Source organism: Phyllostomus hastatus, unplaced genomic scaffold (assembly GCF_019186645.2).
Source record: "Phyllostomus hastatus isolate PE091 unplaced genomic scaffold, TTU_PhHast_1.1 phas_contig_150, whole genome shotgun sequence".
NCBI lineage: Eukaryota > Metazoa > Chordata > Mammalia > Chiroptera > Phyllostomidae > Phyllostomus > Phyllostomus hastatus.
The window spans coordinates 596,074-602,324 of NW_025333611.1; positions in this window are offsets into that span (position 1 = coordinate 596,074).

Here is a 6,251-nt window from a genome sequence, read left to right on the forward strand (position 1 = left end):
GGACCAGGCTCCGGGTTTGCAAGTTTTGCAGGTCCAGTGTTGGAGGCGGGGTCACCACCGTGTGTGCCCTCACCTGCCGTGGTTCACGAAGACCTCCTAACACCCGGTCCCCGGGCCAGGGCCCGCCTGCGAGGCAGCCGCCGGTCTCCTGCATGGCGGACGGGAAGGCCGAGGCTGCCCGGGAAGTGGAGGCGTGGGCACCGGAGCTCAATCTGTGTCCTGGACCAGCGTCCGAGCACGCTGCCCTCCCAGCCCCGTCCCTCACCTGTGATCTGTCGCAGGCACGGGGACTCCACCCTCGGCCCAGCCCAGACAGAAGAAATCCCCGCGCCTGGGCTCTGGTTCCCGTGGTCTCTCCTCGCCGTGTCCCCTCCGTACTCGCCAGCCCTGCCACGCGCTCCGCCTTCAGAGAGGCGCTCCCTGACCTGGAGCATGCGCCCTGCTGGCTGCTGTAGGGCGGCCCACGCGGGGTCACCGAGGGCGGGGCACGGAGCCCCTCGGGGGTCAGGAGCAGTCCCACCATCTTTCCTCTCAGGCTGCCTTGTAGAGGCGCACACAGCGAAGCGCCCCCGTCTCCAGCCCCTGGGGGTCCCGGGTGCCCACCGTGCCGGGCAAGTCCTCCGTCCTGAAGGTCCCTCCGGTCTGGGGCATGTCCCCGCATCTACCGTGAGGCAGGCAGGGAAGTGCGGGTGGCCAAGAAGGGGACCGGAGGGGCCGGCAACAGTCCCCAGAGTCCACACCGCCATTGTAGCGAGGGGGAACAGGCCCCGGGAGCAGCTCAGACCCAGCCGCTGGGACCGGATCTTGGGTCCCCTGCCCCCCCGGGCCAGGTGCGCACAGGCGGGTCGGCAGGTGTGTGGCTCACCTGCTGGGCACAGCGGTGTTTGGCCAGGAGGGCTGGGCCAAAGTGCCATCGGAGCTGAAGGCCCCGTGAGGCCAGCCGGGCCAGCCACAGGCTTCAAGAAGGGGAAACCGAGGCACAGAGCGGGCCGCCCCTCGCCTCAGCTGCCCCAGCGCCCCTGGGTCCCTACGTCTTCCCGCCCTGGCACCCCAGCCCCGGCGACAAAGACACCCAGGCCGGGGTCGCGTCTCAGCCCGCCCCAGCCCCCCAAGGAAGAGTTTACCTTTCAGAGCTGGTCCAAGATATTAATTAAGATAAATCTAGCTCAATTTTGAGATTCTCTTATCATGTAATTTATCAAAATTATGTTAATTATTTCTGTAGGGCAGCAAAATTATTACCTCTTTTGTGTCTGATTTGTATTAATATTCATAATTTAATAATTCAGCATCCTGGCCATCTGGTCGGGGAGCAGGCTCCCACCCCTCCCTGGGTCCCAGCCGAAACATCACCCCCGCCCCGCCGGGCACCCCCAGGCCTGGCTGCCCGGCCCCGCACCCGCCCGCCGTCCAGCCCCGTGCCCGCCGCCCCTGCCCAGGTTCAGGCCCCGGCCCCGGTGGCCCCGGGCGGCTGGCCCCGCGGGGCCCATGCCCAGGTCCGGCAGTGCCCAGGCCGGCCCCCGCTCCCCACCCCCGCCTGGCAGGTGAGCGGAGCTGAATTGACATTTTCCACACTTTGTGAGTTTTACACTGTAATTTGACATAATTAATGCCTACATTACTGCTGATAATTTAGCTAGTTAATTAAACTCGGAGGAGATAATTAAGGAAAGGCTACTGCTTGGATTGCTAATTGTTTTTGTCATTATTTCAGGGGGCCGACAGCTGCCGGCTGAGTCATCCTGTTTTGTCAGCTGACGGGTCATGTGACACGGGGGTCCCTGGGGCCCCCCCGCTTCCAGGGGAGGGAGGCTGGCATCCAGCTACCTGGCTGCTGCCTGAAGCCCCCTCCCCAAGCCTGCCGAGGGCTGGTCCAGCCCCCACTCCTCCCCAGCCCCTCCCCCGCCCCCCCAGCAGTGACAGCCCCCCCCCCAGAGGACAGCTCTTGTTGTCCGACCGTCTGAGAGCGCCCTGGCCTGGGGTCACACCAAGTGCAGCCCAAGCGCGCTGGGGGGGGCGCCCCACTGAAGCCCAGGGGGTGCTGTGACCCCTGGTGACGCCTGGTCTCCTGAGTGGTCAGACATGGGATGGGACTTCCCAGCCTGGGGGAAGCTGGAACGGCAGGGAGACTGCGCAGCAGCAGGAGGAGGAGGGAGAGATGGGGGGCTGTGCTCCCCAAGATCTTCAGTGGTTTGGAGGAGCTCTCCCTGGAGAGACCACACACACAGCTGGCCGGGTGAGGGAGCCGCGGGTGCCAGGCGGGGGGCCCTCCCCAGACTGGCCATCAGTCACAGCTGGTGACAGCGCCGTCACAGACAGAGCCGGCCACACGCGGCCCCACCACCTGGGCCCGTCAGGCTGACTGTGCGCGTTCCCCGACCAGGAGACCAGGGCCCTGCCCAAGGGCCCACAACCCACCGAGGGGGCCCTGGCGGAGGGCTGGGACGGGGTGGGGCGCGAGCCCGGGGCCCCCTCGTCCTAGACAGGGGCTGGGACGCATGACGGCGTGGCCAGGGTCAGGTCCTGGTCTCTGAGCAGCCCGGCCCGGCTGGGGCAGGGATCGGTGAGGAGAAAGGGCCGCCTGCTTGTGCACCTGTACACAATCGAGGTGCTCGCCGTGGCTGTCCGGTCAGTCAGGTCACAGAGGCTCACACTGTCCTGCTGGGTTGTCCCTCTGGACAAGAAGCCCACAGGCAGGAAGGTTCTAGAACGGCCAATTCGGGGCTCAGTAACATCCACAGGACATCAGCCCCCCCCAGGAGCCTTCCCGGTTCCCGTCCCGCCAGTCCCTGTGAGGTGGCCATGCTGCCCCCACGGTCCCCAGCTGGCCACGGTGGCGCCAGGCTCCCAGTCCCGGCGGGCAGCAACCACCGTGTGTCACGCGGGGGGTGGGGCCTCACTGCCTGGCGCCCCGCCACCCCCGCTCCGCAGGTCCACGGGCTAGCTGCTGTCCCTCGTCACCCCCACTCCCTGCAGGAGCCGAAGCCCAGGCCGCCTGGACGCTTCGGTCCACGAATGTCGGCAAACCTGAGGAAGTACGTAACCCAGAGGGGCGCGGCCGCCCCTGCGGAGCGGGTCGGGAGGTGCCCCCAGACCCCACGTCCACCCAGAGCCTCACCATGTGGCCTTGTTGGCCGACAGGTCTTTGCAGAGGACCACGCGGAGAGGGGGCCCTCGGACAGTGTCCAGGTCCGAGGGGGACCCCTCATGGGGGGCAGAGGGGGGCATCTGGACCCAGACTTGAGGATCCCGGGAGAAGGGTCCAGGGAGAAGCTGGACGCCGGCAGAGGCGGGAGGGAGGAGGCGGCCCTGCCCACGCCTCCGTCTCAGACTGGCCGCACATGGGCAGCCCCGCGGCCCGGACTCGGTCCCGTCAACCCCCATCCTCTGACCGGCAGGGCCGGGCCGCGTCCTCACTCAAAGCGGCCGCCCCAAAGACCCACACCTGTGCTCAAGGGTGCGCGGCAACCTGCTGCTCGCCCAGCGGGCCGCCCTCCGTGCCTCCAGCCCTGAGGGGGCTTCCTGTGACCTCGGCCACCGCCGCTGTGTCCCTGTGCCCTCCCTGGCCCTGGCCCTGCAGCCGGTTCCCGCCTTTTCCGTCCACAGTGACTCAGGGACACTGGACCACTCCCTGTCCCTCTGGGCCCCGCCCCCCAGGCACCCTGCGCCCATGGAGGGTGAGGGCAGGTCTCCACACCAGCCAGCCCTTTCCAGAAAGTTCTCCCTCGTAAGTCAACGACAGAAACCACCGCGTGGAGATGTCGTGGTGCGGAAATCGCTGAGGAGTTCCACACAAGCGCGGGGGAGCAGGCGGCAGGCTTCAGCTCTTTAATGTGAGGGAAGAATATGGTACAGCTGCACCTCGGGACGCAGTTTCGACTCGCTTACGGCCGGCCGGCTGCGCCCGGCATCCCGGGCTGCAGGCCGGGGAGCGTGCGAGGCGTTCTTCCGCTAACACCGTCGGGGCCGCACGCCGTCCGTCTGCATCTGCTGCCCGCTGCCCGGAGGCCCCGGGCACGTGGTCTGGGACTCCGCCCGGGACCCAGGGATGGCGGGGCGGCTGACGGGCGCCTGGGCGAGGCCTCGGCGGGGCGTGGGGCACCAGGGGTGGGCGGGCCGCAGGAATCGGAGCTCCGGACTCGGCTGGTGCGTGGGAGCCGCAGCAGCCTCAGGGGGAGGGGCGTCCAGGGGACAAGAGGCGGAGATTCTGTCTGTGGGGCGCCTGTGGCTCCCACCCTGGGCCCAGCCGCACAGGGTCCCCCTGCCGGGAGCCCCCAAACAGGACAGGGGCGGCAGAGCCCCCAGGGGCGGTTTGGCTCCCTTCCTCCTCCAGGATGGAGGCTGAGGACCCAAACCCAGGACTCGCCTTGCTGACATGTGACCCTGGGCATAACTCCTTTGTGACTCAGTTTCCCCTCTTTTCAAAGGGACAGAGCACTGCTTCTGGCACCTGTTTCCCTGAAGGGCCTGCTTCCCGCATGGCCGCCCCGCCCCCTCCACCCGTGCCCCGCCCCTCGTCCTGCCTTACTGGACCACCAGCCCCCGGAGCTCCTACACAGCCAGGCCTTGGCCTGCGGGTCCCCAAATGTCCTTCAGGTCAGACCACAGGCCCCAGGCCCACAGGATGTGAGTGTGAGGGGTGCCACCCGGGACCAGCCCTTCACTGCCTCCGTTGGTTTTCCTGAGCCTCGTCGGGGGGGGGGGGGGCGGGGAGACCCTGGGCACAGGCAGGAGCCTGGCCACACACGCCCAGCCCAGCGGGCCTCGTCCGGCTGGGCCTCTCTAGGCGGCTGAGGCCCTTGCCACCTGCGGAGCCCGTCTCTCCTCTCAGGTGGGGGCCCCCTGGGCCTCCTGCCTAGTTGTCGGGGTGCCCAGGACAGGCAGGGCCTGGGCTGACCCTTCCAGGTTGAGGGTGGGGCAGCGGAGAAGCCAGGCCCCACCTGTACCCCCGAGGCCACCCTGGCGGTCCCCAGGGCCCCTCCCGACCGCTAGCCTAGCGGGGCCTCCTGTGCTGAGTGCCTGAGCCCCGCCCACTCGGCACCCCGGGGTCTCTGGGGCCCCAGGGAGCAGCTGGGATGGCTGGGTGAGCCCTCGCCCCCAGCAGCAGGGCGGGCCCCGTTGCCCACAGCTGTAACACACTGGACGAGACGCCCTCTGTGCCCATCTCAAAGACCCCCCCTGAGCCCCAGCCCACTGAGGAGGCACGTCCCAGGTGCTGTGTGACATCAGGGCATCCGCCCAGCCTCTCTGAGCCTCATTTTACTCATCAGTGAAATGGAGCCGCTCTGGGCCCCCGAGGGCCGTCCAGTCCTGCTGGGTGGCCCTCTTCCTCCCTCTGGTGGTGAAGACACCACACTGCGAGGGGGGCCGATCTCAGAGGGTCTGGCAGGCCTGGTCGCGCTGCCCTCCAGACCATCCTGTAAGGCCGCTGCCCAGAACGCCCCTGGCACCCAGCCTCTCCACCCAGCTGGGACCCCACACAGCCCAGGCCCTGCCAACCCTTCAGGTTGACCATCCACCCCCACCCCCACCCCACTGCCCCTACAGTGGCCGTCTTGCTGTGGGGGACAGCGAGCAAGAGACCTCCCCACTGTCACCACTGCTCCCAAAACCCACATGGCCCCGTGGCTCCCACTGGTCACCACAGGCCCAGAGAGGGCAGTGCCCTGGGCCAGGGCCACACGGCAGCGGGCCGTCTCAGTACCAGGCAGCCCCGCCCTGCCCTGCATCCCGCCCTCATCCCAAGCCCCAAGAATTGCGACGGAGACCTTCCGTGGGACCCTGTTCCCGCTGGGACCCACAGGTGACCCTGCCTGCCACCTGGCGGGGGGCGCTGGTGCTCTGCCACCACCCAGGGCCCAGGGGAACCCCCGTGAAGGCTCCCGCAGCAGCTGGGGACAGCGCGGGAAGACACAGCCACCACTGAGCCCCTCGCCCAGGCGAGGGGACAGCCCGAGGCACCGCCGCCCCCCTGGGTCACTGAGTGGGGCAGCGCTGGGGACAGGCGCAGGTGTGGGCGTGGGGCCCTGCTGCCCGGGGGCCTGCCCAGCCTGGCCATGTCCTCTCCTCCAGGAGTCGGGGAGGCCGGCCCCACTCCCTCACTGTGGCTGCCAGGGGCCCAGGCCCAGTGCCACCAGCCCGGGACCCAGGGCGCAGAACTGCGGCAGAGACGCCCGTGGGGCCAGCCCCACCCAGGGCCCAGGCACACCCACGGGCTGCTGCAGACCAGCAACATGGCCGAAAGGAGACAG